Genomic DNA, 26,357 nt, shown 5'->3' on the forward strand with positions numbered 1-26,357 from the left:
TCAAAGACATACATTACATGTTGATGTTGTTATGTTGAAAGACCAGGTTCTTCCTGTGTTCTTAAGTAGCAGGCTTTTGGAAGATCTTAGTAGTTTCTTTTCCACGATTATCTATTTATTCCCTTTGCTTAGGGCAGGAGTAATCTTTACTGCTTCTCTGCATTATTACATGCTTCTTGCAAGTGTTCAGGCTTTCACTTTATTATCCTTTGGAGACTCTTTCACAGAGAAATGAACCTTGATGTCAGGTGCTAGTGAGCATGAATATTCCACAGCCAAATTGTTCCTGCTGTGGACTTCATACATAAGAGAATTAAGGGAAGGAAATTTTCTGTGAGGTTCTTCCCATATACATTTCTTTTCTGTTCTTTAGATGCCAATTGTCAGTGTGTCAGATGAGAGGAGAAGACTGCCTCATGAGCATGGGAGATCCTTTGGGTGATGTGAGGGTACACAACATAGAGCCATGTGTGTAGCTGAATTCTGTGTACAGTTTTTTGTTGGTCATCTTATGTTTTTGGAGAGTACTGTGATGTTTATTTTGCTCCTGTGAGCAAATATACTGGGTCCTTTTATTTTTTCTGTGGATAGTACTTTGTTGATGATGCTTTGTTTTATGTTTGTTAGTATCAACACATAAACATAGCAAGGAGGAAAGGTTTAGAGTTTTGTTAATTCTCTCCCTATAATGGGTGACCCATTAAGCACAGAAACCTAAGACAACCTGTAGGAGGACATCTGATATTTATTTATAAAACTATTTTATAAATTATGTAAGTTATATTTAGAGTAGTAATGGTCCATCTTCATCTTTTTCAAATAAGTACTCAGTTTGCCTTCTCCCAGTGCTGCATTTCAGCTTATCCATGGTTTCTCAACAGTGGTTCATTTGTACAGCAGGAAAGATGAAACAATGGAATAATGCTGGTTTTTATGATTATGTACATTATGTACGTTTCTAGTAACTCAAACAATTTTTATGATGTTTGTGAAAGTTTGGAAAGCTGACAAATTAATTTGAAGTTGCTTTTTGTTTTCATTTGAGGTAAATAGTTGTTCTCCCACTATTTTAACTTGGCAAATCTGGTTTTTTTTTATATAGATTCGTGCCTCTTGAAGAGTGTGTTTTATGTCAGTGTTTGGCACAGACATATTGTTAGTCATCCATAAATGAAAATAAATGAAAAATGACAGGGGTTTTGTAAATGCATTAAAATTTTTGGGTGCATTTAAAAAAGTTGTGAGAACTTCGTATTTCTGATTCTTTAAATCAGCCAGCTTGGGGGTGGTGGTGATAATGATTGTACTATTGGCAAAATACTAAGAATTAGAAAAACCTGAGTGGACCATTACACACCTTGAGAAACTGGATTTATATTTTGTGGTATGCCCTAAATAGAAATCTAATGTGTCTTCTGAAAAAGCAGAACAATTTTAGTGTGCTCTCTATTTTCCTAAGCCAGTAGTTTGGTAAAACCTGCTGTAGTTAGAGAAATTGCCTAGAGTACGGAGCTGTTGTGTATTCGTTTTATAGAGGCACGGTGTTTGGGCTGAGGGGTTATGTTTACTACAAGACAGATCAGAGACTTTGTTTCTAAAAGAATCCATCTAGTGTTTCTGAAAAAGGGAAGTGAGCAGTTCAGGATAATTGCCTAGGAACTTTCCATTACTTTTTGTTAGTTCTACTGTTACTTATTTTAAAACTATTGGTTCTTAAGTAAATGAAGAAATGGTCCTTACTTAAGGTTATGGCTTGACAAGCAACAGGATAAATCTCACTTTCCTCTAGTTAAGTTTCTGTTAACTTTAATGTGAGATTTGATACCACTTTTGAGTTCTATGCTAAGAAGTAGTCAAGAGGTCTGAAACTTAAAAAGATAATGGAGATTCATAATCATTTGGATTTCTAAGGCTAAAAATAAAGAGAGCCTAAAATTGTTGCAAATTTAGATGTGTGCAGTAAAATGGGAATCTCTGGCTTGAGTATAATACAAAACACCTCTAATTCTAAATTGAGACTGTTCTAAAGTGGAAGAACAAAATAGCAAGAGAACACATGTGGTAGGCAGGTTTCTGACATCCTTGCTAGCTAGAGAGCCAGGAAGTCTGAGCCACTGCATCACCTAGGAATTAATGAAGCCTGATTCGGAGGAGGAAGTGCTGCTGGCAACTGAGTACCCAAATGCACTTAACCAGGAATCGCTGTTGGCTTCAGCTATTTTGTTGGACACATGGAAACAGTATTACAGTTTGATCATTGCTGGAACCCTACAAGTGTAATTCACTCTTCTGTTGGGCTTATCTGGTTGTCAGCTTCTCACTCTCTCCTCAGTGGCCTGGGGTACCAGGATGAAGTGTGCATGTCTGATGTAGATGCACACATGTGGAAGTACAGTGTATACAAAACACACCTGCCTGCCAGACACTTCCACCTTTTCAAGTTTCATGGCTAGCTTTATTTTCTGTAATCAGTATGCTGCTTCTTGGTCTGTACTGAGATTTGCACAGACAAAGCAAAGAGTATTTAAACAAGAGTATTTGAAGGTGAAAATTGGCAATGTAGCGTTTCAGGGATGATGCAGAGACTGATATATTTGTTTAAAGAAAAAAACTACAAAACCCCCCAAAACATACTATTGTCTTAATTTCCTAGGCTTGTGACACTTCTTTATCAGTCAGGTGCTGATAAATTACTAATAATATTTAATACAGCACTGTCAGAAGTGTAAATAAAATAAGTGTTTCCTTATATTATCCCCTTCAATCCCACATCCTTAATTATAAGAAGGAGGAAGTGATACAGAAACTTAAGGAGGTTAGTTGGGGTGATGAAAGAAGATGACTGAGGAATAGGGAATTGTGTTTAACTTTATAAAATGCAATATAAACAAACTTCTGGGTTTTTCTTTTTAATATTGCAAATTATTGTTGAATGTAGGTAGCTCCCCACCCTACTCCCCCTTTAAAGTGCAAATTTAGAAAATGTTGTGTCTGGCGGAGCAGGGGAAGGAGCTCAAGGACCTGATTGTGTACTGGATGCCTTCAAAGGCTAAGAGTGGGAGGTGTAGCTTAAACCTTGAGATTGCAGGAGTTGAAACTGATTTTATATCATGTTTATACCTTCCAGATATGGGTGGGTGCAGAGATGGAGACGAAATTAGAGCCTATGATATTAAAGGTAGCCAAGTAGAATTATTAACAGGCAACTGATTAAGGCAACTTTAAAGGGTGTTTTTCACTAGTTAAAGGTGTTTCCAGACATCACTTTGCTCTGAAATCCACTTTAAAAAAAATTCTGTGCTCTGCAGACAGCCAAAAAGCTGTGCTTGTGAATGTTAAAAATGACCTTGAGCAGAAGAACTCAAAGGTTGTTGGTGGCTTTGTACTGAATAAAATAAACTGGCACAGCAATGAGAAAAACCTGCATTAAGGTTCAGGGTCCTGATTCAGCAAAATACAGTCTTAAATACTGATATAGTCCTTATTCTTCTGCAAATGCTCATGTAATTCACGATCAGGACACAAGTTAAATATTAGAATAAAATGTATTTGTGAGTGTATGTAGTATGAAGTGTTGATAATGTCCTTAATTAGTGTCTGAGATGATTGAAGCAGGAAATGAACCCCCCAAAAAATAAATGGTGCTATCTGGGTGGGTCATCAGGCTTGTTTTTTTGAGATTCACTTTTTGAAAAGGTGTGCCAGGTTTGGGAGTTACTGTTTTTGACAAACATCTGCAGAAGATTGCTGTGGTGAGAATTTGAGAGTCAGTGGGAGACCAAAATTAAGCATTGAGTTTTACTAGCCAGTTGTGGAAGATGCCTGGGTGTTAGTTGAGATCTCAGCAGAATAGGTTATTTCATTTGTGCCATAGGATCATAGAATGGGCTGGAAGGGACCCCAAAGATCATCTCGTTCCAACCCCTTGCCATGAGCCAGGGACACCTTCCACTAGATCAGGTTGCTCAGAGCCCCATCCAACCTGGCCTAGAACAATCTAGGGATGTGGTATCCACAGCTTCTCAGGGAAATCTGTTCCAGTGCCTTACCACCCTCAATAGTAAAGGATTTCTTCCTAATATTCTGTCTAAATGTATTTTCTGTCAGTTTGAAGTCATTCCCCCTTGTCCTGCCACTCCAGGTGCTTGTGAATAGTCTCTCTCCATCTTTCTTGTTAGGCTCCCTTTATGTACTGGAAGGCAACAATTATGTCACCCCAGAGCCTTCCCTGTTCCAGGATGAACAATCCCAATTCTCTCAGCCTTTCCTCGTAGCAGAAGTACTCCATCCCTCTGATCAATTTGGTGGCCTCTTCTGGACTGGCTCCAACAGCTCCATGTCCTTCCTGTGCTGGGATCCCAGGGCTGGATGCAGCTAAGTGCCTGAGAGTCCAAAGTTTTTGTTGTCCAAAAGCTTCTTGAGCTCTGTCAGATTTGGTACTGTGACCACTTCCCTGGGGAGCCTATTCCAGCACACAGCTACTCTCTGGGTGAAAAAACATTTCCTGACACACAGCCTAAACCTCCCCTGACACAGTCACAACTTCTTGCCATTCCCTCAGGTCCCATCAGTAGTCACCAGAGAGAAGAGATCAATGTCTGCCTCTCCACTTCCCCTCGTGAGGATGTTGAAGATCAAAATGAGGTCTCTCCTCAGTCTCTTCTTCTCCAGGCTGAACAGACCAAGTGCCCTCAGCCAGTCCCCATGTGGCTTCCCCTCCAATCCTTGTGGCCCTACTGTAGATTCTCTCCATATGGAGAGTATGGAAAGGATCACAGTATTTATTCACTTTAATGTGCATTATTCAGTACTTCTTGCCATTACCTATTACTGTTGGGTAGTGTCGTGGTAGTAATTACAATATTAATTTATTTTATATTAGTATAAGAAGGCCAGCTGTATCGAGCATAATTAAAACTAATACAGTAGTGATAAAACTTCTTACAAAGTAGATATACCTAATGGTTTGTAGTAGTATTGCTTTTCATTTTTCTGGTAGACCAAGGGCTTCTCTGGGTGCTGCTGGGAAGTTAGGCTAGAAATGCTGGGAGATGTGGTCAGTCCCAATGTGATTTTTCAACTGTTTCTGCAAATGCCGATGGAATGTATGGTTCCAAGAGAATGGTTTTGTCAGTAGCATCCTTAACAGATATTTTTTTATTTAATAATGGTGTCCATGTGAAAAAAGAATATATTAACTTCTGTCATCTTTATCCCTTCTTTTTTTCTGCTGCACTGAGGTACACTGTGTACAAATAAGTCTTAGGTTTAAAGGATATGAATGCTGCATATTCAGAATCAACAGTTAGAAAATGGCAGAATTAAGATTGAACAGGCAGCCTGTATTTGTGTGGTCTGTAGAATGCTTGTCCTGCGCTTCATAGATAGAGCTTGTGTGCACTGCTGTGAGTATTCCTGTGGCAGGAACAGGCAGGGAACAGCCTTACTCTCTGCAGCTTGCCATCCATGAGAAATTGTAGCCACAAAGAGTATTTCATGGGGCAGGTAGAAGCGAGTGACTGTCCAGCTCCACAGATGTGACATTGTCATGATGGCTGTGCTGTGGATGTGCCGGGAGCTGCTGTGGGCTTGAAGTGGTGCTGTGTAACTGCACTCACTGCTTCTGGCTGAATCTCCTAGGGACAGCCTGGTTTGGAAAGTTTTTAGTGAACTGTTGTGGCCCTGGAAGAAAGCTGCTAATTTGTATTTTTGGCTTTTGGCTTCTAGTTTTGGCAGGGCCACACAACGTGTCCCATACTTGGCAACAATGACTGTGTGGCTTGAAAGCTTTTGTTGCGTCTTTGAGTCTCCCTGCTCAGCTGGAACATTGCAATAGGAGTTTTGTTTTTCTTTTGGGGGTTTTCACAACACTTGGTGTTTGGAAAGACCATAATATATTTTTATCTTGTTACACATAGGAGAAACTTCAGAAATCGTGGATGTTGCATGGCCATACCATTAAAATTCATTTTAGTGTTTTCTGCTAGGCTAACATGTAACTGGAGAGCTACTTCTACTGGTCTCTTCTAATCCCTCTTCCTGGTAATTGGGGTAAACTGGGAAGTTTTCTAGGAAACACAGCATAGGATCCAGTACTGCAATAACTGTGTAATAGACTAGGTGGCTAAACTTCATTTTCTATTTTTTTTTTTTTTAAACCCCCCACTGCTGGCAGCCTGTATGGCATCCTGCCACTGAAAGGCTGCAAAAAGAACACCTTTGAGCAGAAAGATCAGTGAATCCCTGTGTGTGGGTCTGGTCAGTCTCCATTTGCCAGGGTCTGTGATGTGCTGGAGAAGGCACATGAGGTGTGTGCCACCCCCAGCCTCCTGCATCCCTGGGGCTGCAGAGCAGAGATGTGGGGGCCTCTGGGGCAGAGCAGTCCCTGAGACTGCTCTGAGTAATCACAGAGATTCTTCTGACAGCCAGGTGCTGTGGGAACACCGTGGCCTTCTGTCCAGGTGTAACAAATGCCTTGGAAACCTTCGGCCTGTGGAAAAACATCTCTATGGTGCAAGTTTCTCCTCTGCTGATGTTATTGAAAACTAATGCTTAAAATTGTTAAAGCCTTCTAACAAGAAGGGTGTTTTGTGAGAAGAGCTGTGGTTCTTGGGAGTGAAGGAATGAATCTATTTTAGTGATAGGTGAAGGGTAGTGTTACAGCAGTTGTGACATAACTGCCAAAGCTGTGTCCTTCTTCAGTAAACTTCAATGTGTTTTGTTACCGTGTACCAGACTATAGTGCCTAGAAAATGACTGTACAAAACCAGACTAAACGAAGCTTTCTGTGCTCAAGCAGAGAAGAATCACAACACCCTCTGCTGGTATGAATGACTCCTTCCTTTTCTCCTCAAGCACTTCCCTGGTGGATATCCTAGAAACAGCAAAAGATAGTCCTGAAGTGTGATGCTGGCTCCTTTTGATTAAGCTGAGGTTATTTTAAACCATTTGTAATTTTTTTCCCATTGTAGGAATTGACAGTTTAATCTGACCAGTAACATGCCACCACTCAGACAGATGGGGAGAACGTGCTGATGCCTTTTTCTCCACACTCAAATGTGGGAATCCATGTTGCTTTCTAACTAAGCATTCTCCTACTCGGCAAAATTTTACTGGAGGTGGAGTCTGCGATTCTGTGTGTAAATATACTTGAGAAAGAAGCACCCATCCCTTCGATGTGCCCATAGATGTATTTGGATAAAGCTGCTAAATCCAGTGGGTAAACTTGTGGTTTCACATAGTAACCATGTGTTCTTAGGGCCTTTCCTAGAGGTTATCTGTGCCTCTGTGTCACTCGTGGAATGATGAGCAGTCACAGGCAGGCCTGGAGTTGGGTTATTTGGTTTTGTTTCCCCTGTGTGTACAGTCACGCTCTCCAACTCTTGGTAGGCCCCGTCGCATGTTAATACCCTCTGCTCTGCTTCCTGCTTGGCTTGGGATGACTGAGAAGGAAATCACAGGTTAGGATGAGAAGTGGTCACTTTTTAATTTCTTCTCATAAAGCGTGTCTGATGCCTGCCACAGCAACCCTCTGCATGTTCCTGAACCTCCTCCTCCCTACCTGCCTGGCCCTAACCCGGGCAACATGCCGTGATGGGTGCTGCTGCTTCCCCCTGGAGAAGCGTCTTCAGCCGGGGTATGTGTGGGGGGAGCGGGGGCACCGAGCACTGAGCTCTGCATCCGGCGAGCTGGGTCTGTCCCCGCAGAGTGCTGCAAAAATGGCATTTCCAGCCGCGGGGGAGCCGTCTGGGTGCTCGGCGGGAGGAAGAGCCCCGCTCCGAGGAGATGGTGCCTTACATAATTTGGTTATGAAAGAATTGCTGCGGCTTGAGGCTTCCTCGGCGAGTTCCAGAGCGACCGAGATTCCGCCGCCTGCACGGGAAGGGTTAAGAGGAGACAACATCCTGTCAAAGACCTTGTTTTTAATTTTGCCTCTCACACTGGCACAGATCCGGCTAAGAGCAGCCCAGATTAGTTCGGGAAAACCTTTGAACAGATTTAAGATGTCCTTCAGCCAGTTTGAAGGTTTTTGTCTTGCAAATCCAGTACAAGGGCGCCTGCAGGCATCTCGACCCTTGCTGTGCTGCTGATGCAGCTCAAGGTCACACTAACCCGCCCTGTGACATTCAACAACACACACACACAAAAATTATGCGGTGAAACTGCTTCAGCATTCAGCCAACCAACAACTTCCTCAGTTCCTCACTAAAGGAAGAAGTATATTTTTTTTTCTCTTTTTTTGTCTTTTTGGTTCTTTTTTTTTTTTTTTTTTTGGCTTCGTAGATTTTTGCTGCAGGAAATAATCCAGGATTTCTGGTGTGTGTGATGACAAGGTCATTTCTTAATTAGAACACATGTAAAGAACAAAGCTAAATGGCTTCAAAACAGCTTTGTAGTTGATGGAGAGGATTTAAATTATTTAAAGAGATAGTCACCCAAGTATGATGGAAACTGAATTCTAAACACATTAACTCTTTCAGTACTCTACAGTTTCCATATGCTACTCAAAAGGAAATGTCAAACTTGATGAGCATTATTGCAACTGCTGCTAAATGAGCATTTTTTACATCTATTTATAGTTAGTGTTTTATTATCCTGTCTTTTATCAGAGTTACAACAGCAAGATTTTATTATTAAACAGTGGAATACTCACTGGCTAGACATCAAGAGATAGCTATTGGAAATTGCTTGTTGGAGATCAGTGGCTTGATTTCTGCTGTCTCATATTTTGATTAATGTATTAGCATAAATATATGTATGCATGTATGAGTACATGTATGAAATACAGTACAAGTATACAGGTATTCAGAGCTGCCTCTAGCAGGAATCTGGACTCCTGTCCTCAGTGCTCAGCAGGGTTGCAAGGCATAAGAACATACTCAAGGTGGATTTGGGGTTAGGGAATGAGAAATGAGAGAATTGACGAGAAATGGCAATTTCACTTAGTTTGAAATTACTGCAAGCTGGCTGGGAAGAGGAGCTGGCATCTGGGAATTTGAATTTTGGTCTTCAAATTTGCTTGTCACTTTAAGGCAAAGCACCTAAATAAAAGGTGTTGGTACCACTGTCTCAACCATGGTTTGATGTGACTGTATTTTAATTATTCATATTTTTCATCCTATCTTCCTATTTTTCTTTTCCTTATTCTGTTTTCTAAGCTTCTTGTTCTGTAAATGCCAGGGGCTGGTAAAGTGACCACCCTTCTGTGGTTGCCTTGGGCATGCAGAGCTCCAGGTACCCATGGGTAGCACTCTCCTGTTAAAAGGATTGACCTGATGCACCAGAGGAGAAGCTGGATTTACTGTGGTCTGTAGGACCTGCCTTTTGGTGCCAGCACACAGTAACTTTCCAGCTTCTCTGCTTAATAAAATAATGAGGGGAAAAAACACTTGTGAGTTGTTCACTAAGGGGAAAAAAGGCAAAAAAATAAAAAATCATGGAGTAGAAACTTTGCTTGCAAAGTTTGCACTCTGTATGTGCTCAGAGATGCCACTGCATGATCTGTCTGAGAACTGAAATGTGGAGAAATTAGTCTTCCCCTGCCATCAGAAGTCTAGCACTTAACTCAGATTTGAAGTTTTTCAAGAGTAACTGACGTAAAATTTACTGGGGAATTTATTTTTCCTGGTTGTTTTTATTCTTGGGTTGTTTTTTTTCCTGGGGTAAACCTTGTTCAGCTGGAACTTGCCATGCAGTAAATGTCAGATGGATTGTGCTTACTAGAAAGAGATCGTGCTGGCTCTGAGAACCTCCTGAGAAAGGAGGAAACTGCATTTGCCAGGATAAAGAGGGAAGATCGGGTTCTACAACTTCATTCTTCTTTGGGTTGCCTTTTTTTTCCTTTCCCTGCACCATCTGGCTCAGGCGAGGCTTGTGAGAAGAAAACGACGGAGGGAAACAGGCTCCACACAAGGAAGGCATGGATAAGACAAAACTGATGTGCTCTGTGAAATCTGTATATTCCTGCCCTTGCCTGGGGTGTGCTGTGCCCTTAATATTATGGGAGACCTAAGCTCACCTGCTAGTAATTTCTAATTTACTGTCCTAATTCATCGATTTGTTATCACTAATTGTACTTCATTTACTTCTGTGTAGTTTCCAGTACCTAAAGGGTTGAAAGGTTGCTGTAATTGGCACCCGCAGCTGCTCTTTCTTTTGACAGGGGATAATTTTGCAGCCTATGCTTTGTGTGACAGCTGCCTAATTGGGCATTCTCCCCTTGTAGCAAGCCTGCCTCCTCCAGCCTCCCTGCTGACAAATGGTGCTGGATTATAGATGAGGACACGCTGACCCGTTCGACCTTGCTGAGGCAGCGGGGAGGGGCCTCCTGCTACTTGAGGGAAGCTTTGGGTCATTTAAAGGACAAGGTCATGAGCCAGGTGGGGAAATGACATGATATCACATGACAATAGCCCGATGACACGGTCACTGTGTCAAGGACAAACTCATCAGTATTGATTAACTGCTGCTTTTTTGCTGGTGTCTCTGCAAAGCCACAGATATTTCAAAAATATTTTGCTAATTTGTCCGAGGTAAAGTGCCAGGCATTATTTTGGGGAGCATTCGTGTGGTGTTTTCTTCTCAATTCGGATAATGTGCGAAAGCAGCGTCGTTAAAACCCCGCTGATGATAATTTGTAGGGTTCGTCTTGATGTTTTTGGTAAAATGTACATCATTTGTACGTTTGGTTGCACTGGAAGGAAAATGCCAGGAAGGATGCATGACAGGGCAGAACTTAAGGAGGTGAAAAAAAATCCCTGCTTTGAAATTTCAGTATTTCACTTTCTACTCCTTGAAAGGCACATTATATGAACCTCTATAAAACACATGCATCCACATCGTGTACAGCTGACTGGAATGTGGCAGAAGTCTTTATTTAAAGAGAACCAAAGAGAAAAGTTAAATATAAATTGGATGTTTATAGAAAAAGTCTTATTTATATCAGCTCAAGGGCGATACAGTTAAGATAATGCCCTGCCTATTTTAAGAACTAAAACAGTATCCAACTATGCCAGGCAATAAAAACCTGCTAAGTGGGTTTTCGAAAATGTTGTGAATACAAGTGACAGTGTTTTGAGAGCATCTTCATATTGCATTTCTATGCTAATAAACGTCAAGGTAAATGAACAGCTTGTTTGACATTTGCTATGTTAGACAATAATAAAATGCTTTCTTCTGGAGTAATTAGACTTGATAGATTGATTATGTTAAGAGGTAAAGATAAATATAATCAGAAAGAGAACTCTCTCCAAGGGAGTTAGTGCCTGTTTTTGAACTTTGCCGCTGTGGTTCTGGTTTAGCCAGTGCCAGGTGGTGTGTGTCGCACACGAGTGTGCACTCACACACACACACGGACACACACACGGACACATGTATAAACACACGCACAGCCTGGTGGGCACCGAGTTTCTCAGAAGCCAGGAGAGGAGCATTCACCTCTGAGCCCGGTTCCCTTCTCCGAGAGATCCGATTTGTTGTGGGAAAGTGTTGTGTCTGAACCTCCTCAGTTCAGCAGGATGTAATTTTACTCCCCTGAGGTAAAAAGCCGTCAGTGGTAAAGTGTGATAAATTAGTTCACTCAAGTAGATGCGCGTGCGTGTGTGTGTGTGTGTTTAATTCTGACCTTGCTGTGCATGTGTTGAGCTGCTCTCCGTGCCCGAGTCAAGCCCGATGGAGGTTTAATCCTGTGCCCTTGTACACGTATACTTGATTAGTAGTTGTGGTTATCTCAGCAGAAGACATTCTGCCCTCCTCCTTGTATTGGTCGGGACCCAGGCATTGGGGAGTCAAGTCGAAGGAGAAAGAAAAGAGATTTTGCATTAGTATTCTATGAAAGCCTTACTGTCTGCAGAACAAATTGATTGCTACAGTGTACCTGTGCTTGGCACCACTGCTGTGAAAGAAAGGTATGGTTGTAATCTGTTTTATTGTATTACATATTGTGACACTCCAGGAATGTTTAACATTTGGTTCTTCTATGGCACATGCTAGAAGTCTAAGGAAAGAAAAATATGTGAATGAATGAAAAGTGAGCGAGGCTGTCATATCGGCAGCTTTGTTTACTACAGCGAACTAAGTAGCCCCTGCTAATGAGAGAAATTTATGTGCCAATGGCAACGTAAGGAGATGATTAACTGAATTCTTTGTATTCTATTCAGTTACTCACATCAGTGTCAGTAGTTGCTACGTACCTACACAGATAAAATTCTAATTAATGTTTTAAGGGGGTTTGGGTTTAGCTTTTTGCAAAATGATAATTGTGAAATGTACTTGAACATGGGTGTGTTTGCCTCTTTAAATGGAAACGCGTTGTTTTTTTCCTAGTTATTAATCTGCTGTGATGGTCCTATGTGTGTGTGTGTGGGGGGGTATGTGAGGGGGTTAGGGGAGGTACAAAAACCTGCAAATCTTAGATTTGCTGCTGTGATAAACAGCACAAGAACAAAGCTGAGGAAAAGTCTTGCAGGATTTGAGTCTTCATATCTCACACACACAGACACACACCAGCCCCCCTTTAGTAACGTGTAAACGTGCATCCCTATTTTAAGGGGGAATCTGGGGCTCTTCATTACCTCAACCCAGCTGTAGAGTTCACATAGTTGGTTCTCTGGTTTTACAGATGCTCAGCTGATGTCAGTTGTGTGGGAAGTATGAAGCACTCCATTAATAAAATTCAGGCTGTTTTACAGAGGGCTGTGCTTAGTGCTTCGTTCTTGGCATCACTGAAATTGTGTTGCTGATTATTTGGATGTTTGCTTGTGGTCACTCTAAAACATCTGAAGTATCTGCTCTTGTCATGCAGACATTCCTGACTAATTAAGTTTAGGACAGGTGGCAGACTCCTCCTGGGCATTTAAATCTGCGTGTAACCCTAATCTAATAACTTGATGAGAAAATGAAAATCCATCTTTCCTGGTGTGTTATCACTCCGCACAAGCCACAGAGGTATTTGTGAAATCCTCTCCCTACTCTTTGTCCTGGCAGGTGATGAGTAAATGAGTTACTTTAAGGAAATGAGGGACTTGGAAAATGCTCTGTCCCGAGCAGCAGTCATGCACTGTAATAGTTACTTCTCTCATATGGCTTTGCTGACTTAAGATTAACACTTCGTGGATGTGGGGTGTATTGATATGAGTGTACCCTTGAGCTTCCATTTTACAGCTTGCAAAGAGTGTGAATATAGCCTTACACATGTAAGTTGTTGATCTTTGAGATCCCTTGACAGCTAAGAAAATTTTTTAAGAACCCCAGTTTGGGAGGGTCTGTGATGTGACAGTCTGGACTCAAGTATGATGACTTCAGTTGCAACTAATCAGTCAAAACTTACTTATTCAAACCAATAATGGTGAATAAGCTATGCTTCCCCCAAATTACTTTCTTTTTTTTTTTTTTTCTTTTTTTGCACAAACACATGTTGTAACAAAAACAAAAGTTGGTAAAAACAGTTGCAGAATTTACACAACAGATGGGAGGATCCAGGGACTTCACCATATTTAACCAGGTTTTGGAAGAGAATTCCAGTAATGCTATAGAAATAGTTAATTCTTATATCAAATTCCGTATTCATTTTTTGTAGATTTTAACCAGTTAGTGACAGGAGGTTTAGTTCTGAAGTGTTAGATAAATGCAGGGCAATGCTGCATTTCAATGCAATTAACTCTTTTTTTGTTCATAAATAATTCAACCTATGACTTTAAATAAATGATCAGAGGAAAAGAAAATGACATGTGATTAAATCCAAGTCCTTGAAAACGTTTTACCAGTCAAGATTGCTGTGACTGCTTTGGGACTTCTTATAATTCCTCTGTTGAGCAGAGCTGATTCTGAGAGTTGTGGGGGTTTTGTTTCATATTGGTTTTTGTCAGTTCTCAGTGTATCATTAGAGATATGAGGTAGGCTCTCCAGATCATAGTTAAAAGAGGACTGATGATTGACTATTTTTCATTTTGGCTTGATTTTCTTAGTGCCATGGAGTATATTGTTTGAGTAGCCTGTGATTTTCCTAGGGTTTTTTTCTTTTGTTTTTTTGGTTGGTTGGTTTTTTAATGGAAAATAGAAGGATATTTTTCTGTTTAAAACTTTTACTGCCAGCTTTACTGATTGAGCATGACTGATGACATTAGGGTCTTGATGAGAATTTTGGAATACAATTTGGCCTGGGGTAGACTGCTGTATTATGGCTCGAGTGATGAAGACACCAAATGAGGAAGAAAACCCAAAATGAAACATGACCAAAATCAAATAAATCAGATTTTAAAAACTATCCTTGCTTATATTGGAAGTATGCAATTAATTCCAACATTGATTACTGTGTTGCATAGCTTTTCCTCTGGAAATACTTAATATAAGTTTTAAGTAAGAGTTGGTGCTTGTGTTTTATTTATCAATTTAGGCAGATTTTAGCGGTGAATTCCAGATTAGATCTGTTTTTCAAAGGTAGCTATGCCCTGCTTGAGATTATGAAATGCTTCTTCCCCATCTCCACCCCTTTTTTTTTCTGTTACTGTGGTCTACCATAATAAAGAAGAGAGGAAGTGGAGGTGTTGCATAACTTCAAGAAAATAGATTTTCAGTGCAGATACTGAAGGCAGCCTTAACTCAACCAGTGCTGTCACTACCAGAATCCTGCTAGTGCTAAAGGCAGTTGTGTAATTAATGGCCTTGTGTACTGAAGTGAGACTGCTGCAAAACCTCTGGAGGGAATTATTGTGTCTATTGTGTTGGTTAACTTTCCCTGAAAATACAGTCTGTTGCTGATAGTTTGTTGGGGTGATGGGGGAGGATTTTGTAAGGCCTGGTGAAATATTCTCTGGCATCTTTTCACTGACCACTGGATAAAGCATCTGCAGCAACACGGCCAGGTTGAGCGGTTTAAATGGAGCTGTTAATAAAAATGAATGAATTTTACTTGAGGAGACAAGTGTGGTAAAATAAGAAAATAGAAAGCTGTACTTCAAATTTGCAGTGTGTTTTTAAGATTTTTTGTTTGTTTGTTTTGTAAAATATAAATAATTTAGACCTGGTTTTGATACTAGCACTTTACCTAGTGCAACAGTAGTAAATGATCTAGAATAGATGAAAATTATTAGCTGGTTTTTGTCCAGTCTGTTCTCCTGAAGCCATTTATAAAACCTTGTTAAAAGTTCCAAACACCTTTTTTTTTTTTTTTTTTTTCCCCTTTGTTTCTGCAACATCAACCATAGGTGACTTAGTAAGGAGAAGGTTTGGGATGCCTTCCCTCCTCCCAGGCTTAGATGTTTGAGCCACTGGCAACTGCTTGATCCATTTTCTCTCACTCTGACAAAGAGAACAGAGTGTGGTAGGTATCTGTGAGTTGTACAAATGTATAGGTGTAGGAGCCAAGTTACTGACTGAGTTTGGTCAGTTTGGAAACTTCCCGCTTTTGAAGCTAGTTTTGTGCAAACTCACTGGGAAAAATGCTAATACTGATTACTGAGGGGGAGCAAACTAGTTCCTGCAGGCTTAGTGCTAGTTACTCAGGAGACTTGCAGAGGAGGCTCAGTTGGGCTTGGAGTAATTCATGATTTCAGAGGCTGGGCACCTCTGAGCAGTTCAGCACGTGCAAACAAAGTTGTCTGGGTTCACTTGCTGCTGCAGCATCAGTTCCTTCGCTGCCCTGCTGCTGGCAGGGGCTGCTGCAGTTCTGCCCTGGTGGAACCAGGGATGAATGCACACCCTGTGTTCTGCTCCGTCTGAGCTGTGAGTGTATTGAGGCTGAGTTAGACTGGTAAAAGCCAGGTTTTAACAGCTTTCAAAAGCAAGGAATTAAAAATGGACCTGCTTGGGCAGGAAGTGCTTGGATATGTGTCCAGACATACTTGGCTATGAGAGATTCTTGCTTCAGGATATAAGGACTTTATTATACTTGGTTAGGAAAGAGACTGAAAGCGGTCACTGGATCAGAAGAGCTTGTGCAGTGGTCTTTGCAGCTCCAGTCCATGTAATCGTTCTTGCCCAGCTTGTTAGGACTGCTTCATCATGTTAGATTCCTGAGAAATAGGGAAAGTTGGTGGAATTACATTTTTGATGATATTGTTCATGTGATCATATTGATTGTTCATGTTTAGTTCAGTACTCATACTTCGGTACTGATGTGTTTTGTTGGAAAGAACATTGTTTCAAGCAGGTATAGTGGAATACCCATATTTACTGCATTTGGCTGACATACATCTCCACCTGAGGGTGATGGGAGTTCTAGTAATTTGTCTTATTTTGGAAGAGAAAGTCATTTACTGTAGCATGCAAATTTCTACTCCTTTAGCAGTAAGCACTGTTGTTTCCTCAAGTTTATACAATTGTTGTTTGGTTTCACTGGGAGGGGAAAAACCCCCAAAAACCAAAATGCCCACAAACTGTAGAGAGAATATCTTGCAATTCAGCTGAAATTCAGAAAATCTTTCTTTATTCACTATGGGTGTGAAGTTAATGTGTTACTAAGCAAGTTGCGTAAACTTCTGTCCTCACTGTTCCTCATGTGTAGAGTAGCAGTATTCCAAAGCACTGCTGTGATATGTTCATGGATGTTCCTAAAATGTTCCGTTTTGTTCCAAGATGGAACCTCTTTTTTTTCTTGCGATTTTGACAGTACCCAGTAGCCTCCACCGTGGTTTAGACCCATACAGTGCATGTAATGAGAGATCCTGGTGAACAACAGGGGAGTGAAATTACTATGATCAGCCTGTAAATAGCAGCAGCCGTCTAACATCAGATATTTAGATGTCAGATTGAAACAGGTCTTCGGTAACTGAAATGCCTCTTACTTGTTAGTTTGCTTGTGAGTGGGGTTTTTTAATGACCTCAGTTTATGTATAAGCAATATGTAATTTCATTCTGTAGTGCCAATGCAAAAGAGTTTGGGATTTTATTTCCAGATTTGTGAATAGGTAAGTCTATGAAAGTCCTGTCTGTATTTAGGATGTTGCTTATACTGTGCAGTTTGGTGGTGGAGTACATCAAGATTATTTTTTTATTGGGATTATTATTAAGTTTTTTAAATTATATTTGTATGTCTTATCAAAAAAGGCCCTGATGCTTGGTCAACTTCAAACATTTTCTTCTTCTCTGCTTTTCTACCTGTGACTGTCATTTTACCAGGGAAAATAATTTCATGGAAGGGTAGTTCAGATGCATGTTTTGTGTAATTTGCAAGTGTGGACACTTGCACATAGTTACAGCTGACAGAGTACAGTCAGTGGTGGAAGAAGTATCCTACCAACAGTTCCCTGCTCCTACAAGAATTTCTTGTGTTCTCCAGGATTTATGAGGTCACAATGTCAAAAGTTTTTGTAGCATTTAGCTATTCATGATGGAGTGCAAACCAGTTTGAAATTAAAAATGGCTGGATGAGCTTTACTATGCAAAAATTCAGCTCATAATCAAATTTGCCAATTATACAAAAAGAAATTTAAAAAGGGAGGTTTTAATACCTGAAGTGGCAAAGATTGTGCATACATATCTCTATCAAGTAGTCTGGCTTTTTTGGATGTGCATTAGAAGGACTTCACAAATACTATTAGCTTTCTTGTGATTATTATTTGTGAGGAACATAGATCATGCTTGCTCTTGAGAAATATTCACTTGCTTTAAATAAAGTAACTGAAGTGAAATAGAAGAATTTGTGGAAAACACAGGAAAGATGTTTTCAGCGATATTAGTAAAAAGAAGTTTGTTGTTACTCTGTTCTTGAATCATTCATGTCTTACCAACCAGCTGGCAAAAATAAGTTGCATTCAGTGCATGCTTTATATCTTACATGTGGAAGTAAGTTGCAAAAATGGTTTAAAGTCTGTTGATTTTAATTTTGGAATCTTACCCGCCATGCCCCCATATAAATGGAGCTTTTGCTCTTGAGTGGTGATGAATATGCAGTCATTTACTGTTTTTTCTCCTTCTTCCCCTCCCACCTGTTTTTTAGCAACAGATTAGAGTCTTGATGTTTTAGAGCTTCCAATCCTTCCTCTTGTTGCTTTGGTCAAAAACACAGTAAAAATAGTGTAAACCCCTGAAAATTTTGGACTTCCCATCCACATGCATTGTGACAAAGTCTATTGCAGTTCAGTGGAAATGACATGGTAGAGAAATACAGCTGGTGTTTTAGGGACCATGCTACCTAGAATTTCACCTCTGGCTTTATACTTTAGTGAAGCAAATTGATTCTAATGTTTTACAGTGTGCAGTATCCTACATTATCCTGTTTCTACTCGTCATTTTTTTACAGTTCAGGACTCCATGCTCGTCAGGAAGCTTGAACAGTCCCACAATCTTTGATGGCATTGATACTTTATTCCTCCTTATACCTACTTTTCCCCTACATCTTTACTTTCTGCTTCGTTATCTCTGCATCTCATCTCAGTTTGTAAGCATTTTGGGGTTGTAGTCTGAATTTGCAGGAATATAAAGCCAAATGTCAAGCACAGACAGACTTGCTCTCATAAACCTGGCAGCATATAAAGAAGGCAAGTGGAATTTGCATCCTGGTAGGTTATTCTTGGTCAGCCAAACCTTCCAAAGTGCTACAAGCAAGCTCTGGTTTACATGATTTAGTAGAGAGATACCAAGGCGACTTTGGAAGCAAGGGTTAACTTTTATTTGCAGTAAAACAGAATTCAGACATAGACCCAGTAAATCAAACCACTCTGATCTGAGGTGGAGAAATTATGTTCAAAAAAGTGGAAACTTGCAGTATTAAGTCTTAATTTCATTAAGGCAGCTGGCACACAGAAAGCTTCCTTTGTTTCATTGGAGGAGGTCTGAGTTTATGCTTAGCCAGACTCTGGGACAGGTGCTCCCTCAGCCTTCACCTTGCTCCTCAAAAGTTTCCTCATCCATGTCATTCAAATTGTTTGTTGTCATGATTAAAAGTGAGTAAATAGTTATGGTCTCTCTGAAAAGAAGTATCTCTTTCCCAGGAGCAATATTTTTTCATTCTTTGGTCTTTCTTACCCCTGTGCCCTCTGAAGCGAAAAGCAGATTGCATCAGGGTAGGGATATTGTCAATTCTCCAGCTGGAGAAGTGAAAGAGCTTTCACTAGACTTTTTAAAGTAGCAGCCCAAGAGGAGCCCTTTGATGCTATATTTTAGCCCTTCTACATTATATTTTAGGCCTTTTGTACCCTTTTCTTTCTATCATTAGTCTTTGTGTTCTGTTGATCTTTTAGGGTGTACCATTCTTTCCTTCCCTTCCAACCATACGTAGTAAAAGAAAGATATTGGGTGAAAATTGTTATTACAGCAGCATGTATTGCTGTGCTGCAAAACCAATAAATGCATTTTTTTTCTCCTGTAAGAGGAAGAGAAAACATACTTATTTTAGAGGCCAGTGTTGCTCTAGGGCTTCATTTAATTGCTGTCCAGCTGAACTTGTCAGCATCTCACAGGTGCAGATATATTTATTTTAAACTTTATGTAGACTATGATGAGGAAAAAGGAACAAACAAGTCTGTGAGGAAAGGCAAGCAACATATATCATTTGTGTTTTGGCTTGTGGTCTTGCAGGAGGTATTTTGGTGGATTTGGATTAATTTTTCCTCTGGTAATTTACTGCTGGAGGAGAGGAAGAAAGAGCCTCCAGAGTGTAGAAGATCTTCGCCTGGGGAGCAGTGCAGAAGCATAATGGAATTTCCTGTGTGAGAGGTGCCTGAGTATTACAGCAAAAATGAGTGTTTGTGGAAACAAAAGGGAAGGAAAAAGGACACAATAAGTGGTTAGGTTATGTGGATAGAAATGAAAGTTATTAATGTCCATAGAACTCAGATGAGAAATTCTAAACTTAATCTAGAGCAAGAGAAAAAAAATTGAAAAGCTGAAGTAAAGGGTTATATGAGCAGAATATCTTCAAGGGAAGGATTACAATAACATCTGTGTTTTGTGTACTGTGGGATGGTCTTTGGATGTCATTGATGCTACACACTGGTGTGGAAGTGGGGAGCTGAGGGAAGATTGAATGAAAGTAATGATGATAATAGCGGGAGAAAATGAGTAAGATTTTAGAGAAGCAGAATGCAGTGCCATGGGTGTGTTGTGTGTTCTTTGTTTCTTTTTGGTTCTTTGTTTGGGGCTTTTTTTTAGTCATGGTGGGTAAATGGATAGTGGGAGTGTTAGACTAAAGATAATCTCCTGATGACAGCTTTTTTTCACAAAGTGGGTAGTATTAAGCGGGCAAAGAGAGCTATTCCATCTCTCCTGGCAGGTTACCTTTACACCAGCTTGCTCAGCTCAGTTTCATTTGTCAAGCTCTGATACTCTCACAAATCAACCACAAGTATAACCAGCTTTGGGGAAAAACTTTGTATTAATCTGTTGATACCTTGTTAAGAAGTAAGACAGGCTCCCTTTTGTGAGCTGATACTGAATGAACAGAATGACTTCCCTTTAACTGTAGAAATATAATTATTTTCCACCATAAGTTTCTGCATCCTGATTATAATGTATTTATTTTTGGCAGGGAGGAGTGAAAACCAGATTCACAAAGATCCTGCATTGACATTTGAAAGGTATGAGTTTCTGCCCCGAACTTGAAAAGTTTATTAACCTGTATTTTTTCTCACCCCCCCCACCCCCACCCCCCCACATGGAGTGGTAACTTTGTCTCATTCACACTAGTTTTGGTCCTTATCCCTCTCAGGAATTCCCAGTCAGAAGAAGATGGTTCGTTTCACATCCCTATATAGTCCTGATCTCATTCTCCTGAGGTTGCTAACTAGGGTGCCAAGGTAACAATCTGCTAAATTTCCTGAGAGGCTGAAGACATGCTCACCTGTCCTCCAGAAGTTCTAGCTTTTTCTCAACAAATGGATTTTAAATTGTATGCTCTTAAGAGCATGAAGTACCTTGGAGAAGATGTTTGGGGTTGTTGTTTTTTTATGGTTTTTTTTCCCCTCTGTTATTCCTTTGTTGCCCTCTTTGGCTTGTACCTCCCTTTCCAATATGATTTGCTTCAGCATTTATTTGGCATTTGGTAGTTGTTTGTAACATTCTGCAGGTACTCACAAGTCTTAACTGCTGTTGAATGAAATCACAATAATGTATTAATTTGAGTTCTTTTGGTGTCACTCACTGATTAAATTGAGCAAGAACATAGAGCAAGAACAATAGAATTTGAACAAAACCATCCTTCTTTAGCAAGGTTATGTATAGACTGAAAAAGAGAAGAAACAAAAAATATGTGGTTTAGTAATAATGCAGGCAGTCAGTTGAAACTTACCTTCAGGTTATTGACAAGGCCTTACTATATATTGATTTAGAAAACACTGGAGTTACTTATTGATGTTACATTGAGCTGGGAAATTACTCTTCCAGTTACATCAAGGCAAGATGGCTTTATATAACACAAAGAAGGTGAGTCACCTGTCAGCCATGTCCAAATCTCTGTTATGGCAGGGTAAGCTGGAAATAATGCATAGTCTGATCAACTGTATCAATAGAGTTGTGGTTATGGATAATAACTATCAGATGATTACTTTATACTATCTTATACATGACTTGAGCTACTTTGATGTAGTTTCACCTGTTTATTTGCTAGATTCTTGACTTTCAGGTATTTTGTTATGACAATTTCCCCCACTCTCACCACATTCTTTCAGTAGTCATTAAGTGAATAGATTAAAACTGTAATTCTGAAATATTTCCCCCAAAGCTGAGACAAGATTTGCAGAGAGAAATTCACCACCTACCTCCCACTGCCTTTCCTTGTTACCAGTTTCATTCAATGATGAATCGATATCAGACTTCCAGCATGTGGGAAACCAAATCACCTGCAAATGTTGCTTTGTGTTGAGCAACTTGAGATGGGAACACTGGAATAACTGATGTTGCACCTCTTGGAAAGCCTGTGCTGCATCGTGAGTGGTAGAAGTATATTGAAACTTTAAATGCAAACTTGTTTGCTTTTAGTAGTCTTGGTGCTTAAACTGGTGATGTATTACAGGGTTTTAGCATGGTAGATACCCCTCTATCCTATGCATGTGTCTGTAACTTTAATGTGTTGCATCATTTAGATCCCTCTCTCGTGCATCTGCATGTGTGCATAACCTTGCCATTATTTTATTGTCCCATTCAAATTCTTAGGTTTGCTTACATCAGGGAAAATAAATAAGTAAAAAGGAAGTACAAAGTTCAAGGGCTTTATACTACTCTGTTCATCAGTACAGTATTTTAAGATTTTTAGAAATTTATTTTGACATTTCACACATGTAAATATAACCACAGACGATATTTTTTCTAAAAAATAAGTAAAAATTGTACTTTGACAGAATTGGGCATTGATAGCCAACCAGTCCTTCAACATAATCCATTGTTGTGAACTGTTGCTGACTGCTAAATTGACCAGAAGTACTTTGTGCTAGCTGTCATATTTATTGTTGTTGCTGTATTGGATGGTTGTTTACTCCTGTTTGTCATGACCCCCTTTTAAAAGACAGTACCCTTGGAAGTGCTTTACATTTGGATCATTGTGTGGAAAATGCCTGTTCCAGCTCTCCAAGGAGGAATGGATAAGAGCTGGTGATGTGGTGCTGGATTTTCCCCAGGCAGCTCCTGGCCAAGAGTGGGGCTGTTCCCAGAAAACAGCACAGTCCAGGATACAGCTGTAGGGCTTATGCTCTGTGGCACAGGCTGTCAAGTGTGGAGGCCAGGAGCAAGGATGGGGAGAGGTCTTCTGTGTGGTTTCCAGAAGGTGTTTATTCCACTGAAGGGTCCAGGGACAAAAGACAAAAGATACAGGGGTACAGCAACTTATATAAGGGGTAGGATCAAGGGGCAGGCACAATTCATGACCCAATAGGGGAAAGACTGGGGAGGAGCACAGGGTGGGGTCACATAATACATAAACCACTGGGGAACATGGACCCAATGTGCCCACAATGGGGCTTTGGGAAATAGGGGAATTCCAAATGGGGTGGTCCAGGCAGGGGGTTGGCACAAGGAAGGATTGACAACTTAATGGGAGGGGGAATGGGGAACATTTGGGAGCAAGGGGCAGGTACCAGGGTGGATTGGTACCTGTCCCTTGGGTTTGGTCCCGATTGGGACTGGACTATTAACATGGGAGGGGTAGAACTTAACAATACAGAGGATAATTGAACCAAATATAATGAACAAAAATGCACCACAATAAACTGGAATACAGTTATTTTCTACATGGTGTCACAGCCAAAGCCACCACTGGCTGCTGATAGCAGCCTGTACATCCCTGCTGCTCAATAAGTGAGGAATTTGATCCAAAGTTCAGAACAAACAGAAACCTCTTGCTTCTGCAGGTTATGTGTGTAAAGAGTCTGAGCTTGTATTTAACAGGAAAAATCCCAAACCCACAACTGCTGCTGACTTGTTTTATCAAAGGTCTGGTTGTGAAGATTAAAGAGGGTTTTTACAGTATAAGCTTGATAGAAGACTTGACATGACACTGAATGAACAGTTACTCACTGTAATACAGCTCAGTTAAAGCAAAGGCTTTTTCATCCATTTGAGTTTTCACGCGTTTGTAAACTTAAAAAAGCTATATGACTCCAAATATACTTGCTTTAGGGTTTCACATGTTGGGCAGCTGTTCTGCTAATAAGTTGATGTGTTTCCTAGAACATTTTTAGTTGTGAAATGTCCTATATACACATTTTCATGTGTGCTTGGTTCTCAGAGTAAGCTGCTGATTATGGATGTGGAAGGAGCTTCTGCTGGTTTGTTGTGATCATTGCCTGATTTACTTTTTTTTTTCCCCTTTCTAACTCTTCAATGCAGTGAGAAGCTTTATCAGCTTTTCACAAAGTAGGAAGGATAGAAGTTCTACTTGGAAAAAAAAAAAATTAACCAACCTTCCCTTTTCTCCCGTTTTGCTGAAAGGGCTTAGAAAAGGGGGCTGAGGAAGAGCAGAAGAGGAAGAGCAGAATTATATTGCCCTGAGGTCTACATCTTAAATCAATTTGATCTTAAAGCAGTGACTGTTTTAAGATCTGATGAATCACTATCAGAGTTAAAAGCACCTATACCACAGTGCTGAGAAGCTGGCATCCCAGCCTTCAGGAGTGATTGGTATCTGACCCTAGTAGCTCAGGCAATACTATAGCTTAAAAGGATGACAACCTAATTCTAGTGAAGGATACTTTTAAAAAGGAGACAAGTTTTTAAACCTTTTTCTCCCCATTTTTTTTCATTTGAAACTTTTTCATTAGTAGGTAAGACAACCCAGCCATAGAGGTAGGGAACTGCATATGTACTGCCTCTACAAAAATGGAGGAAAGTCAGTAAACAAACGTTAAATAGCTGAAACAATGTGCAGGAGGGAATGTGATGGCATGGAGGTTTTACTGGTGATGTCCAAGATGCCCACATACGAGTGAGCTATGCAGGTCACCCCAAATGGGTTCCAGTAAAAGCTTTAATACTAACACAGGCAGTCCTATTTATAGACATATCTCTCTGTCTAAATATAAATTGCTCCCAGTCATGTCTAGACTAACATCAGAGCAGTGCTGGTGTTGAAAGTGGGGTTAAGAATTAAGAGTATAAGCCATACAATTCTTTAAATTACTACCTGTTAAAATGAGCATCTAAACTTTGTGGCAGCAGTGCAGCTTTGAATGCTGTTGTGTCACCCAAGACACCCTTCCTCGTGTTCAGGCATCAGAAGGGTACATGTGGTAGACGTGACCTGTAAGCTGAATACTCTCTTGCATGTGTTTAAAGCTTTGGGAATGTATCGGTGCGTGGATGGATGGATAGATCAGTAAATGACTTTCATTGCTGACTATTTTCAGCAGCTGGGTCTTAATGAGTCTTTCAACTGTTGCTACTGTGTTTAATCTGCTCACTTACTCACTGTTCAGCATTAGAGAAGCTTTCTAGGAGGTAAATGTCCTGATTACAGAAGAGGTTAGTTTGATTGTGTTCTGCACAGACCTTGAGTTCTATTTTTTTTATTTTTTTTTTCCTTTTGTTAATTAAGAAATATATGCTGTGCACACATATAATTAGGATAAATAAGCAAGTGTTGTGCTTGGAAGTGTACATCCAAATATACAGTTGTTATTAAGATAAGTGTCTTGGACTGCTCCAAGCTAAAACCTGAGGTCCTGTCTCTTTAGCACTGGTCTTACTGTCTATATATTTGAGTGTTTTCCTTTTAGATTTGTATATTAGCAATGGCTGAATAGAGTGAAAAGGATGGCAAAAAGTGACTTTCATTTCCTTTTCATTTAACCTAAGAGCTTCTCCTTAGTTTATTTGCTATGCTGCCTAATGGCTCTTATCAAAATAAATAAAGACAGAGCATCTGCTCTTAAATGTAGGGAATACTTAAAACATGTAATGTACCAATGTGAAGAAAATGAAGTGTAGTGGTATTTCTGTTAATGTACTAAAAAAAAAATACATCCATGAGCTTTGATCAAATGCCAGCTCTTACATCAGTCCTCTTTGTAATCTTTCTTGCTGATCTGTGACCTTGACCTTGTGTTTGTATTTGTATGTCAAATCTATTTTAGGGATGGACAAACTAAGTTCAGTTTAATAGGATTTATACTCCAGCTTCACAGGATACCTTAGTAAAATACAAAAATTAAAATCTTTGTGTCAGTTAAATTTTCAGTCATCTTTTAAAATTTCAGTGGGTTTGAAGACCCTGACTTTGTTGGTTTTTTTCTTTAAGTGTTTAGGAGATGGTTCTTACAAAGACATCTTCAGTTCACCAATAAACTGATCTAAATTCAGCTTAGGCCTTCTGGCTGAAGGTGGAGTTTTCTCTTCAAACATCTCACTAGTGGCTGTGCTTTTGTTTGGCATTGAGGTCCAGCAGTGAAAGTAGTCCCTTCTTCGTCCTTCCTCATGCCACTCATAATCCCATGTTCCCACAGGGAGAACTGCAAAACAGACACTCGGCAGATCTTTGGGCTTTCTCTGGACTGTAATGAGGTCCTTAGTCTGGTTTGCCTTGTAGGAGCTTTGTGCCACATGCACTCAGCAGCTTCTTGAGTACAGCCCTTATTTTAAACATTTGCAAACAGGGCAGCAGAGTTGGTTGGTGTAATACTGGCACTTGGGGCATGTGGGTTCATAAAGCCTTAGTGAGGTTGTTGGTTTCACAGGCATGCTGAAATAGGGTCTCAAATTAGCTAATACTTATGTGCAAGTATGGAGTAATAGATTTGTTTTTAACAGGTCTTTTATTTCTGGGGTAATGCTCTTGTAGAAAATCACATGCTTTCTTCAAAAATCAGTCACACATCTATGTTACTTTCTTTTTGACTTTAATTTGGCATAAGCACCTGTTTTAACTCTCTTGACAGTAATGGAACAAGCAATAAAAATAAGTAGCCTTATTTTTTTTGCTATTTCAATTGTTTTCA

The 26,357-nt window shown here is 40.1% G+C and overlaps 1 protein-coding gene across 9 annotated transcripts in view; it reads left to right on the plus strand.

Annotated features, from left to right (window-relative positions):
* NRIP1 (nuclear receptor interacting protein 1) overlaps positions 1-26,357 on the plus strand; it is a 96,238-nt gene that overhangs the window by 51,486 nt on the left and 18,395 nt on the right. For 4 of the 9 annotated variants that reach the window (XM_058829458.1, XM_058829452.1, XM_058829456.1 and 1 more), the window contains exon 3: positions 20,465-20,513. The exons of 4 other annotated variants lie outside the window; for them this stretch is intronic. The gene's annotated coding sequence lies outside the window, so the exon portion shown is untranslated. Of the gene's footprint in view, positions 1-20,464; positions 20,514-20,715; positions 20,733-26,357 lie in introns of those variants that run through there. One more of the 9 variants, XM_058829454.1, reaches the window with a different exon arrangement.

Source organism: Poecile atricapillus, chromosome 1 (assembly GCF_030490865.1).
Source record: "Poecile atricapillus isolate bPoeAtr1 chromosome 1, bPoeAtr1.hap1, whole genome shotgun sequence".
Lineage (NCBI taxonomy): Eukaryota > Metazoa > Chordata > Aves > Passeriformes > Paridae > Poecile > Poecile atricapillus.